The sequence below is a fragment of the Arachis stenosperma genome, chromosome 10, assembly GCF_014773155.1.
Source record: "Arachis stenosperma cultivar V10309 chromosome 10, arast.V10309.gnm1.PFL2, whole genome shotgun sequence".
NCBI classification, from domain to species: domain Eukaryota; kingdom Viridiplantae; phylum Streptophyta; class Magnoliopsida; order Fabales; family Fabaceae; genus Arachis; species Arachis stenosperma.
Genome location: NC_080386.1, coordinates 38,312,701 through 38,326,605, shown reverse-complemented (window position 1 = coordinate 38,326,605; position 13,905 = coordinate 38,312,701). Strand labels below are relative to the sequence as shown.

General features: G+C 38.2%; 1 non-coding gene across 1 annotated transcript; it reads right to left on the bottom strand.

The window, feature by feature from the left end:
* Window positions 1-13,290: 13,290 nt before the first annotated feature.
* LOC130958556 (small nucleolar RNA R71) lies at window positions 13,291-13,398 on the bottom strand. Its single transcript, XR_009077670.1, has one exon. It is a non-coding gene; the product is annotated as a small nucleolar RNA R71 (small nucleolar RNA).
* Window positions 13,399-13,905: the final 507 nt, after the last annotated feature.

The window sequence follows — 13,905 nt, the reverse complement described above, 5'->3', positions numbered from 1 at the left end:
TGACAGAGGGGTATCCTTGAGCCTTAAACACAAAGGATTCTTCATTTATTTGAATGATCAGTTCACCTCCATCAACATCAATCACAGCCTTTGCTGTGGCTAGGAAGGGTCTGCCAAGGATGATGGTTTCATCCATGCACTTCCCAGTCTCTAGGACTATGAAATCAGCAGGGATGTAATGGTCTTCAATCTTCACCAAAACATCCTCTACAAGTCCATAAGCTTGTTTTCTTGAGTTGTCTGCCATCTCTAGTGAGATTCTTGCAGCTTGTACCTCAAAGATCCCTAGCTTCTCCATTACAGAGAGAGGCATGAGGTTTACACTTGACCCTAAGTCACACAAAGCCTTCTTGAAGGTCATGGTGCCTATGGTACAAGGTATGGAAAACTTCCCAGGATCTTGTCTCTTTTGAGGTAATTTCTGCCTAGACAAGTCATCCAGTTCTTTGGTGAGCAAAGGAGGTTCATCCTCCCAAGTCTCATTTCCAAATAACTTGTTATTTAGCTTCATGATTGCTCCAAGGTATTTAGCAACTTGCTCTTCAATGACATACTCATCCTCTTCAGAGGAAGAATACTCATCAGAGCTCATGAAAGGCAGAAGTAAGTCCAATGGAATCTCTATGGTCTCATTTTGAGCCTCAGATTCCCATGGTTCCTCATTAGGGAACTCATTGGAGGTCAGTGCACGCCCATTGAGGTATCCCTCAGTGGCGTTCACTTCTTCTCCCTCCTCTCCAAATTTGGCCATGTTGATGGCCTTGCACTCTCCTTTTGGGTTTTCTTCTGTATTGCTTGGGAGAGTACTAGGAGGGAGTTCAGTAACTTTCTTGCTCAGCTGTCCCACTTGTGCCTCCAAATTCCTAATGGAGGATCTTGTTTCAGTCATGAAACTTTGAGTGGTTTTGATTAGATCAGAGACCATGGTTGCTAAGTCAGAGGTGTTCTGCTTAGAATTCTCTGTCTGTTGCTGAGAAGATGATGGAAAAGGCTTGCCATTGCTAAACCTGTTTCTTCCACCATTATTGTTATTGAAACCTTGTTGAGGTCTCTCTTGATTCTTCCATGAGAAATTTGGGTGATTTCTCCATGAAGAATTGTAGGTGTTTCCATAGGGTTCTCCTAGGTAATTCACCTCTTCCATTGAAGGGTTCTCAGGATCATAAGCTTCTTCTTCAGATGAAGCATCCTTAGTACTGCTTAGTGCATTTTGCATTCCAGACAGACTTTGAGAAATCAAATTGACTTGTTGAGTCAATATCTTGTTCTGAGCCAATATGGCATTCAGAGTATCAATCTCAAGAACTCCTTTCTTCTGATTAGTCCCATTGTTCACAGGATTCCTTTCAGAAGTGTACATGAATTGGTTATTTGCAACCATTTCAATTAGCTCTTGAGCTTCTGTAGGCGTCTTCTTCAGATGAAGAGATCCTCCAGCAGAGCTATCCAAAGACATCTTGGATAGTTCAGAGAGACCATCATAGAAAATACCTATGATGCTCCATTCAGAAAGCATGTCAGATGGACATTTTCTGATTAATTGTTTATATCTTTCCCAAGCTTCATAGAGGGATTCTCCATCCTTCTGTCTGAAGGTTTGGGCTTCCACTCTAAGCTTACTCAATTTTTGAGGTGGAAAGAACTTTGCCAAGAAGGCATTGACTAGCTTTTCCCATGAGTCCAGGCTTTCTTTAGGTTGTGAGTCCAACCATGTTCTAGCTCTGTCTCTTACAGCAAAAGGGAATAGCATAAGTCTGTAGACCTCAGGGTCAACCCCATTAGTCTTGACAGTGTCACAGATTTGCAAGAATTCAGCTAAGAACTGATAAGGATCTTCCAATGGAAGTCCATGGAACTTGCAATTCTGTTGCATTAGAGAAACTAATTGAGGCTTAAGCTCAAAGTTGTTTGCTCCAATGGCAGGGATAGAGATGCTTTTCCCATAGAAGTCGGGAGTAGGTGCAGTAAAGTCACCCAGCACCTTCCTTGCATTGTTGTTGTTTTCGGCTGCCATGTGTTTTTCTTCTTTGAAGAATTCGGTCAGGCCCTCTACAGAGAGTTGTGCCTTAGCTTCTCTTAGCTTTCGCTTCAAGGTCCTTTCAGGTTCAGGGTCAGCTTCAACAAGAATGCCTTTGTCTTTGTTCCTGCTCATATGAAAGAGAAGAGAATAAGAAGATATGGAATCCTCTATGTCACAGTATAGAGATTCCTTGAGGTGTCAGAGGAACAGAAAAATAGAAGGAAGAAGTAGAGAATTCGAACTTAATTAGATAGAGTTCGAATTGTGCATTGAGAAGGAGTGATACTCCATAAATAGAAGGATGTGGGAAGAGAGGAAGAAATTTTCGAAAATCAATTAAAAAGATTTTAAAAACATTTTGAAAAATTTTAATTTGATTTTCGAAAAACAAGAGTGAGAAAGAGATCAAGTAATTTTTGAAAAAGATTTGAAATTAGAAATAAAAAAGATATGATAAAAAAAATTATTTTGAAAAAGATGTCATTAAAAAGATATGATTGAAAAGTTATGGTTTTAAAAAGATATGATTGAAAAGATATGATTTTGAAAACAATTTAAAAAGATTTGATTTTAAAAATTAATGACTTGCCTAACAAGAAAAGATATGATTCAAACATTAAACCTTTCTCAACAGAAAAGGCAACATACTTAAAATGTTCAATCAAATCATTAATTGTTAGTAAGTATCTTTGAAAAAGGAAAGAAATTGATTTTGAAAACATTTGATTGAAAAGATATGATTTGAAAAAGATTTGATTTTGAAAACTTTGAAAACTTGAAAACAAATTGATTTTGAAAACAAAATCCTCCCCCTTGTGCCATCCTGGCGTTAAACGCCCAGAATGGTGCACATTCTGGCGTTTAACGCCCAATGCACTACCTTTTTGGGCGTTAAACGCCCAACCAGGTACCTTGGCTGGCGTTTAAACGCCAGTCTGTCCTTCTTCACTGGGCGTTTTGAACGCCCAGCTTTTTCTGTGTAATTCCTCTGCTGCATGTTCTGAATCTTCAGTTCCCTGTACTATTGACTTGAAAATAGAACCAAGATCAAATAAACAATGCATGCAAGACACCAAACTTAAAATTAGACACTAGACTCAAACAAGAAACATAAAAATATTTTTGGTTTTTTTATGGTTTTTATAATTTTTTTGTGCTTTTTCGAAAATTATATGAAAATAGAAAATAAAAGTTTCAGAATTCTCAATTTGGATTCCAGGAATCATTGCAATGTTAGTCTAAGACTCCGGTCCAGGAATTAGACATGGCTTCACAGCCAGCCAAGCTTTCAAAGAAAGCTTCGGTCCAAAACACTAGACATGGCCAATGGCCAGCCAAGCCTTAGCAGATCATTGCTCCAATAGCAAGATTGATAGAAATCAACAAGCTCTTGTGATGACAAGTTGAAACCTCGGTCCAATAAGATTAGACATGGCTTCACAGCCAGCCAGACTTCAACAGATCATCAAGAAACACTAGAATATTCTCAAGAACTCTGAAGAAAAATACCTAATCTAAGCAACAAGATGAACCGTCAGTTGTCCAAACTCAAAACAATCCCCGACAACGGCGCCAAAAACTTGGTGCGCGAAATTGTGATCACTACACAACTTTGCACAACTAACCAGCAAGTGCACTGGGTCGTCCAAGTAATAAACCTTACGCGAGTAAGGGTCGATCCCACGGAGATTGTTGGTATGAAGCAAGCTATGGTCACCTTGTAGATCTTAGTCAGGCAAACTCAAATGGGTATAGATGATGAATAAAACATAAAGATAAAGATAGAGATACTTATGTATATCATTGGTGAGAGCTTCAGATAAGCGTATGAAGATGCTTGGTCCCTTCCGTCTCTCTGCTTTCCTACTGTCTTCATCCAATCCTTCTTACTCCTTTCCATGGCAAGCTGTATGTAGGGTTTCACCGTTGTCAGTGGCTACCTCCCATTCTCTCATTGGAAATGTTCAACGCACCCTGTCACGGCACGGCTATCCATCTGTCGGTTCTCGATCAGGCCGGAATAGAATCCAGTGATTCTTTTGCGTCTGTCACTAACGCCCCGCCCTCAGGAGTTTGAAGCACGTCACAGTCATTCAATCATTGAATCCTACTCAGAATACCACAGACAAGGTTTAGACCTTCTGGATTCTCTTGAATGCCGCCATCAGTTCTAGCTTATACCACGAAGATTCCGGTTAAAGAACCCAAGAGATAAACATTAGAGCCTCGTTGCTTGTAGAACAAGAGTGGTTGTCAGTCACTTTGTTCATAAGTGAGAATGATGATGAGCGTCACATAATCATCACATTCATCAAGTTCTTGAGTGCGAATGAATATCTTAGAATAAGAACAAGCGGAATTGAATAGAAGAACAATAGTAATTGCATTAATACTCGAGGTACAGCAGAGCTCCACACCTTAATCTATGGTGTGTAGAAACTCCACCGTTGAAAATACATAAGAACAAGAGTGATCATTGGTTTCGGCCCCAGAGAGGGAACCAGAAGAACCAAGATGAAAATACAATAGTAAAAGGTCCTATATATAGAAAACTAGTAGCCTAAGGTGTACAGAGATGAGTAAATGACATAAAAATCCACTTCCGGGCCCACTTGGTGTGTGCTTGGGCTGAGAAATGAAGCATTTTCATGCAGAGACTCTTCTTGGAGTTAAACGCCAGCTTTTATGCCAGTTTGGGCGTTTAACTCCCATTTAGGTGCCAGTTCCGGCGTTTAACGCTGGGAAATCTGAAGGTGACTTTGAACGCCGGTTTGGGCCATCAAATCTTGGGCAAAGTATGGACTATCATATATTTCTGGAAAGCCCAGGATGTCTACTTTCCAACGCCGTTGAGAGCGCTCCAATTGGGCTTCTGTAGCTCCAGAAAATCCACTTCGAGTGCATGGAGGTCAGAATCCAACAGCATCTGCAATCCTTTTCAGTCTCTGGATCAGATTTTTGCTCAGGTCCCTCAATTTCAGCCAGAAAATACCTGAAATCACAGAAAAACACACAAACTCATAGTAAAGTCCAGAAAAGTAAATTTTAACTAAAAACTAATAAAAATATACTAAAAACTCAACTCAAACTACTAAAAACATACTAAAAACAATGCCAAAAAATGTACAAATTATCCGCTCATCAATATACAAGGAGAAGGCTAAAAGATTGTATGATAAGAGAATTTCAAAAAGGGAGTTCAAACCAGGACAACAAGTGCTCTTGTATAACTCCAGGCTCAAGATTTTTCCTAGCAAACTCAAGTCCAAATGGACTGGCCCTTACTTGGTGACAAAGGTTCTTCCATATGGAAGCGTTGAACTTCTGAATGAAGCTATAAAAGATACATTCACAGTAAATGGTCACAGAGCAAAGCACTACTTGGGAGGGCCTTGGAACAAAGTGGAGAGCATTCATGAGCTGGGATGAACTAGGATGAAAGACGTCAAGCTAATGACAATAAAGAAGCGCTTGTTGGGAGACAACCCAACCGGAGGTAGTTTTCTTTTCCTAGATATTTCAATATAGAGTGAAATAGATATCCTTGCATTGCAAGGAGCTAAGTTTGGTGTTGCACACCAAAATAATTTAAGGGGGAATATGTGATTCTAAGTTTGGTGTCCCACCACAGATTTCATTAAGAACATATCACAACCCTCTGAAAGAATAGTCACTGGCCCCAAACAATCAGAGAAAGTACTTAACACTTGTTTAATTTCTAGTCCGTGATCTATTTTCTTTAATAAAAGCACAAGGTCTCATGTATGCAAGCAACTTGCTGCATCACAGATAGTGGCTAGGAACTAAGTTTGGTGTTCACACACCAAAGTAAGTTCAAGAGCCTACAACCATTCATGCATGCTAACCATATTTCAAGTGCTTGGGGAACAAGCAACTTCTAATAACTTTGCAGGAATTTAATCAATCTCTGGAATAACTATGCATCATCATCAAAGGGCAAAAAGAAGGATACAAAAGCTATGAATGGTGATGACAAAAGGAGAGCTAGAAGACACCACCCAGAGGTTGTATTGCCACTTAATTCTCTCTGATTTGAAGTACTTAATTTGGAAGTTTCAATGTACCCCTGCTGATTAGTTTAAGTAGTTTGAATTTTGTTTGTTTAATTTTCAATCAAGTGTTCTGGTCTAAGTGCTTGTCTTCATTTTCATCTTACTTAAATGATATGTCTTGTCCCTTTGCCTTTTGGTTGAATAAGAGATGCATTTGAAACAGAAAGTAAAAGTCCAATGTGGTAGAAACTAGAATAGAGATCAGTGGTGGTATGTGTTTGACTAGATTAGCAAGTTCAAGAATAAAGCTGCAGGATGGAATGTCTCTTTTTAGTATAAACTTGGTTGCTATTATAAACCTTTAGTAAATAATTATTCTTGGAAGAGAAGAAAAAGTAAGAAGAAAAGAAAGAAAAGCCAAGAATTGGCAACAAACAAATGAAAGAAACAAAGAATAAGGCTAGACACCAATAGCTTGGACCTTAAGACACATGCTTGTGGTGTCTTTGTACTAGGATCTGCTTGGATGATTAGGTTTTAAGGAGTGTTTCAACACTTGGTAACTTGGATTAACTAGCCCAGGATTATCAACCAAAAGTCCACTATCAAGAGCAACCTAGTTACAGGACATTCAGTAACCCAAAGAGGTGCTGGGCACCAATGTCTTAAGATGAATTGTGAGCCAAGTGTCTGTGGTGAATGTGTGTTAAATGAAAACTGAGCTAAAAAGCTGCTGCAATACATGACACTGAGCTACAATTGAAAAATAAGTTTCTAAAGCAAAGGAAAGAAAGAAAAATCTAACAAGGATCAATAAAGAGTAAGGTTTCATATAAGCAACTCTAGTTAGCACTCAAAGGGGCATTTCACATCTGGAAGTTGATAATAATTGAGCTGCATTTTGTTTGGATAAAACCCCATGAGCCAAATTCAATTACCTACTAATAAGGACATATATGCTTATCTGTCTTCACTCCTTTTTCTCATGCTTTAGTGCTTGCTTGGGGACAAGCAAGATTTAAGTTTTGTGTTGTGATGACAAGTCATCTTATGCTAGTTTCACAAGCATTTTTTACTTGTTTCATTGGGTTGTATGCACTTTCTTGAGTAATAAGTAAGTAATTGGATTGGAATTTCATGCGTCTCCTAGGTCAATTAAACATGGTTGTTTATGTACTCTATCATAAGGTTTTATGCTAATTTTGCTTGATGTTATGAATGATGCAAGCACCTAGTGATTATAGCCAACTTTGATGCAATTTTTTTGGATTAAATTTTCTTACTGTCTATTCTAATAATGAATGATTCATTCCATAGCGAGTTGTAAGTGATTAACGCCACGTAATGGTCATTAATCTCCTCTGCTTTACATCAAATGCCATGCTAATGGTCATTCAATCTAAACGAGGGTGAAGCTCCAGCAGTTCAATCTCTGGTGATCCTACTCAAAATGCCACAGACAAGGTCAGACCTTTTGGACCGGAGAATAAACCTTTATGATTCTAGCTTATACTACAGAGGCCCTAATCGCCCCAGGCTCAGATGAACAGATGTTCCCATGTTCCCAACAAATGCGTGAATTAGCTGTCTAAGAGATGTATAATCGAGCTTGTAGTTCAATGCTATCCCTTTCGAGACTCACAAGAACTCATGTAAAACAAGGGGTCATACGCTAGTTCCACCCCAGATTCATAAGGATTGAAGAACGAAGATACATCTTAGAATGGAATCAAACATAGATTGAAATAGAAACAGTAATATTATTAATCCATGAGAATCAGCAAAGCTCCTAACCTTAACCTAGGAGGTTTAGTGACTCGTGCTTTACAGAAAACAAAAGTAATAGAAGAAGATGAGGCAGAAGATCCTAAACATGGGTGATCTTCTCCTATATATACTAATTTAATAATGAAAAATTACAGAAATATGATAGACTAGGCTAAAGGTGCAAAAATCTACTTCTCGGGCCCACTTGGTGAGTGTTTGAGCTAGGCTTGGGATGAATCCACGTTCTTGTGCTCATCTTGGGGCGTTGGATGCCGAGTTTGCTCTTTCTTGGGCATCCAATGCTGAGCTTGCTCCTCCTTGGGCGTTGAACATCGGGCAAGGGGTAAGTTGGGCGTTCAACACCCGTTTTGGGCCATCATTTTCAAAGACAAGTATAAACTATTATATATTGCTGGAAATCCCTAGAAGTTAGCTTTTCGACTCCGTTGAGAGCGCGTCAATTGAACCTTTGTAGCACCAAAAATGCTCGTTTGAATGAATGGTGGTTAGGATCTGACAACATCTACACTCTGTTCTTTGCCTCTGAATCAAACTTTGCCAAAACTTGCCAATTTTAGCCAGAAATTACCTAAAATCATAACAAAAATACAACAACTCAAAGTAGAATCCAAAAAATAAATTTCGCATTAAAAACTATTAAAATGAACTAAAACTCAATGAAACATAATTGAAAACACTGAGAAAAGAATGCCAAAAAGCGTATAAAATATCCACTCATCAGTTGGGTTAGAGGAGATTAAATTAATAAGGAATTGGAATTCAATCATTTAGGGTTTGCCGTGAACTAAATATTTGTTCGATCAAGGTAGTTGACAATGATTGTTAATCCAAAAATTTAAACATCTCCAAAACCTTAACTCTCTTCTCATATTATTTTCTCACACGTTTATTATTTGCATTTTATAATTCACTATCTTTTATACCATTTGATATTCAAAACTCTTAATTTCACTTGTCTAACTAGAATAATCAGTCAACAATTACTTGTTTAGTCCATTAAAATTTAGCATCATTTTTGCCATGTAAAATTACAATTTAAGATTGAAAAAGAGATCATTAGAGTTGAAGCCTAGCTTACTCTTTACTTTGACCTTTTTCATGTTTTCTATTTTGCTTATAAAAAGCAAGAATTTTTGAAATAAGATAAGACACATAAGGTTGTCAAACTCATGAGTCTAGATAAACTCGTGGAGCTGACCTAAACATGACTCATAGACTCCTACAGGTTTAGCTGTTATGAATTTTTTGTAAATATATATATATATATATATATATATATATATATATATATATATATATATATACTCAAATATAGGCATTCAAAGTTAGCAATTTTAACCTCAAAATACATAATACATCAAAATAACGCTACAATTAAAACAAGTACTCTATAACACATCCAAATCCTTCACATACGCAAGCATCTAGTTGAGCATAGAAGACAGTCACACACAATCAAAGCTTCATGTAACACAATGATGAGCGGATGATTTGTATACTTTTTGGCATTGTTTTTAGTATGTTTTTGATATGATCTAGTTAGTTTTTAGTATATTTTTATTAGTTTTTAGTTAAAATTCACTTTTCTGGACTTTACTATGAGTTTGTGTGTTTTTCTGTGATTTCAGGTATTTTCTGGCTGAAATTGAGGGACCTGAGCAAAAATCTGATCCAGAGACTCAAAAGGACTGCAGATGCTGTTGGATTCTGACCTCCCTGCACTCGAAGTAGATTTTCTGGAGCTACAGAAGCCCAATTGGCGCGCTCTCAACGGCGTTGGAAAGTAGACATCCTGGGCTTTCCAGCAATATATAATAGTCCATACTTTGCCCAAGATTTGATGGCCCAAACCGGCGTTCAAAGTCACCTCAAGAAATTCCAGCGTTAAACGCCGGAACTGGCACCTAATTGGGAGTTAAACGCCCAAACTGGCACTAAAGCTGGCGTTTAACTCCAAGGAGAGTCTCTACACGAAATTTCTTCATTGCTCAGCCCAAGCACACACCAAGTGGGCCCGGAAGTGGATTTTTATGTCATTTACTCATCTATGTACTAGTTTTCTATAAGTAGGACCTTTTACTATTGTATTAGGAACATCTTGGTAGCTATCTTTGAGTTTTATGCTATCTTAGATCATTGGGAGGCTGGCCATTCGGCCATGCCTAGACCTTATGCTTATGTATTTTCAACGGTGGAGTTTCTACACACCATAGATTAAGGTGTGGAGCTCTGCTGTACCTCGAGTATTAATGCAATTACTATTGTTCTTCCATTCAATTCCGCTTGTTCTTTATCCAAGATATCACTTGTTCTTCAACATGATGAAGGTGATGATTGACGCCCATCACCATTCTCACCCATGAACAAGGTGACTGACAACCATTCTTGTTCTACAAGCATCTGAGGCTTAGTGAATATCTCTTGGATTCCTGATTGCACGATGCATGGTTGATCGCCTGACAACCGAGTGCTCGCCTGACAAACGAGCCAACCATTCCGTGAGATCAGAGTCTTCGTGGTATAGGCAAGAACTGATGGCAGCATTCAAGAGAATCCGGAAGGTCTAACCTTGTCTGTGGTATTCTGAGTAGGATTCAATGATTGAATGACTGTGACGTGCTTCAAACCTGTAACCTACTGGGCGTTAGTGACAGACGCAAAAGAGTTATTCTATTCCGGTAGGGGAGGGAACCAAACCGGTGATTGGCAGCACTGTGACAGAGTGTGTGCATTAGCTTTCACTGCGCGGATGGGAGGTAGCTGCTGACAACAGTGAAACCTTACACGAGCTTGCCATGGAAAGGAGTAAGAAAGGATTGGATGAAGACAGTGGGAAAGCAGAGAGACGGAAGGGAAGGCATCTTCATACACTTGTCTGAAGCTCTTACACCAATGATATACATAAGTATCACTATCTTTATCTTCTATGTTATTTTCGTTCATCATCATATACATTTGAGTTTGCCTGACTAAGATTTACAAGATGACTATAGCTTGCTTCAATGCTAACAATCTCCGTGGGATCGACCCTTACTCACGTAAGGTTTATTACTTGGACGACCCAGTGCACTTGCTGGTTAGTTGTGCGAAGTTGTGTAATGCCATGGTATTGAGCCACCAAGTTCTTGGAGCCATTACCGGGGATTATTTGAGTTGTGAAAAAGTATTGTTCACAATTTCGCGCACCAAGTTTTTGGCGCCGTTGCCGGGGATTGTTCAAGTTTTGAGCAAGCTTTTGGTAACATCAGTGCCAAGATCCGGCAACAACATCAAGTTTTTGGTGTTATTGCCCGGGATTGTTTAGGCTGGACAACTGACGGTTCATCTTGTTGCTTAGATTAGGTATTATTTTTTTTTCGAAATTCTTGAAGATGAATTCTAGAGTTTCATGATGATTTGTTGAAATCTGGCTGGCTGAGAAGCCATGTCTAATCTCATTGGACCGAGGTTTCAACTTATCACCACAAGAACTCGTTGATTTCTTATCAATCTTGCTTTTGGAGCAGTGATTTGCTAAGGCTTGGCTGGCCTCTGGCCATGTCTAGTGTTTTGGACCGAAGCTTTCTTTGAAAGCTTGGCTGGCTGTGAAGCCATGTCTAATTCCTGGACCGGAGTCTTAGACTAGCATTGCACTGATTCCTGGAATTCTCATTAAGAATTTTGATACCTTTTCCCATTTAATTTTCGAAAAACACAAAAAAAATTAAAAAAATCATAAAAAGACCAAAAATATTTGATGTTTCTTGCTTAAGTTTAGTGTCTCATCCTAAGTTTGGTGTCAAATGCATGTTTTTGTTATAATTTTCGAATCCATGCATATATTTCTTTGTTTTGATCTTTGAATTCTATTGACTTGAAGTATTTTGTGTGTCTCATATGCATTTTCATATTGTTAGTGTCAGTAGTACACAAACTGCTAAGTTTGGTGTCTTGCATGCATTGTTATTTGATTCTTGTCGCATTTTGATTATTAAAAATCCAAAAATATTTTTAATTTGTGTCTTTTCAAGTCAATGATACAAAGAATTGAAGATTCAGAACATACTGTAGAGGAATTATACAGAAAAAGCTGAGCATTCAAAAATGCCCAGTGAAGAAGGCAGACTGGCGTTTAAACGCCAGCCAGGGCACCTGGTTGGGCGTTTAACGCCCAAAGAGGTAGCATTTTGGGCGTTAAACGCCAGAATGTATACCATTCTGGGCGTTTAACGCCAGGATGGTGCTAGGGGGAAGATTTTGTTTTCAAATCAATTTTTTTTAGTTTTTCAAAATCAAATCTTTTTCAAATCAAATCTTTTCAATCAAATGTTTTCAAAATCAATTTCTTTCCTCTTTAAAAGATACTTACTAACAATTAACGATTTGATTGAACATCTCAAAATTGTTGCCTTTTCTGTTGAGAAAGGTTTTATGTTTGAATCATATCTTTTCTTGTTAGGCAAGTTATTAATTTTTAAAATCAAATCTTTTTCAAATTGTTTTCAAATTACATCTTTTAAAATTGTTTTCAAATCATATCTTCTCAATCACATCTCTTTGACCATAACTTTTCAATCATATCTTCTTAACCACATTTTTTTTCAAAATAGTTTTCAATCAAATCTTTTTGATGTCTAATTTCAAAATCTTTTTTTTTTCGAAAATCACTTGATTTCTTTCCCACTTTTGTTTTCGAAAATCAATTAGTGTTCTTCAAAAATGTTTTCAAAATTTTATAATTAATTTTCGAAAATTATCCCCCCCTTCTTCTTCACATCCTTCTATTTATGGAGTATCACTCCTTCTTAATGCACAATTCGAACTATATCTGATCAAGTTCGAATTCTCCTTCTTCTTTCTTCTATTTTTCTTTTCCTCTGACACCTAAAGGAATCTCTATGCTGTGACATAGAGGATTCCACACTTTCTTGTTCTCTTCTCTTTCTTATGAGCAGGAGCAAAGACAAAGGCATTCTTGTTGAGGCTGATCCTGAACCTGAAAGGACCTTGAAGAGAAAGCTAAGAGAAGCCAAAGCACAACTCTCTTTAGAGCACCTGACCGAATTCTTCAAGGAAGAAGAACAAATGGCAGCCGAAAACAACAACAATGCCAACAATGCAAGGAAGGTGCTTGGTGACTTTACTGCACCTACTCCTGATTTCTATGGGAGAAGCATCTCTATCCCTGCCATTGGAGCAAACAACTTTGAGCTTAAGCCTCAATTAGTTTCTCTAATGCAACAGAATTGCAAGTTTCATGGACTTCCAATGGAAGATCCTCATCATTTTTTAGCTGAGTTCTTGCAAATCTGTGACACAGTCAAGACTAATGGGGTTAACCCTGAGGTCTATAGACTGATGCTATTCCCTTTTGCTGTAAGAGACAGAGCTAGAATATGGTTGGACTCTCAACCTAGAGAAAGCCTGGACTCTTGGGAAAAGCTAGTCAATGCCTTCTTGGCAAAGTTCTTTCCACCACAAAGATGGAGTAAGCTTAGAGTGGAAGTCCAAACCTTCAGACAGAAGGATGGAGAATCCCTCTATGAAGCTTGGGAAAGATACAAACAGTTAATCAGAAAATGTCCCTCTGACATGCTTTCTGAATGGAGCATCATAGGTATTTTCTATGATGGTCTCTCTGAACTATCCAAGATGTCTTTGGATAGCTCTGCTGGAGGATCTCTTCATCTGAAGAAGACGCCTACTGAAGCTCAAGAACTGATTGAAATGGTTGCAAATAACCAATTCATGTACACTTCTGAAAGGAATCCTGTGAACAATGGGACTAGTCAGAAGAAAAGAGTTCTTGAAATTGACACTCTGAATGCCATTTTGGCTCAGAATAAAATATTGACTCAACAAGTCAATCTGATTTCTCAAAGTCTGTCTGGAATGCAAAATGCACCAAACAGTACTAAGGATGCTTCATCTGAGGAAGAAGCCTATGATCCTGAGAACCCCTCAATGGAAGAGGTGAATTACCTAGGAGAACCCTATGGTAACACCTATAATTCTTCATGGAGAAATCACCCAAATCTCTCATGGAAGAATCAAGAGAGACCTCAACAAGGTTTCAATAATAATAGTGGAAGAAACAGGTTTAAC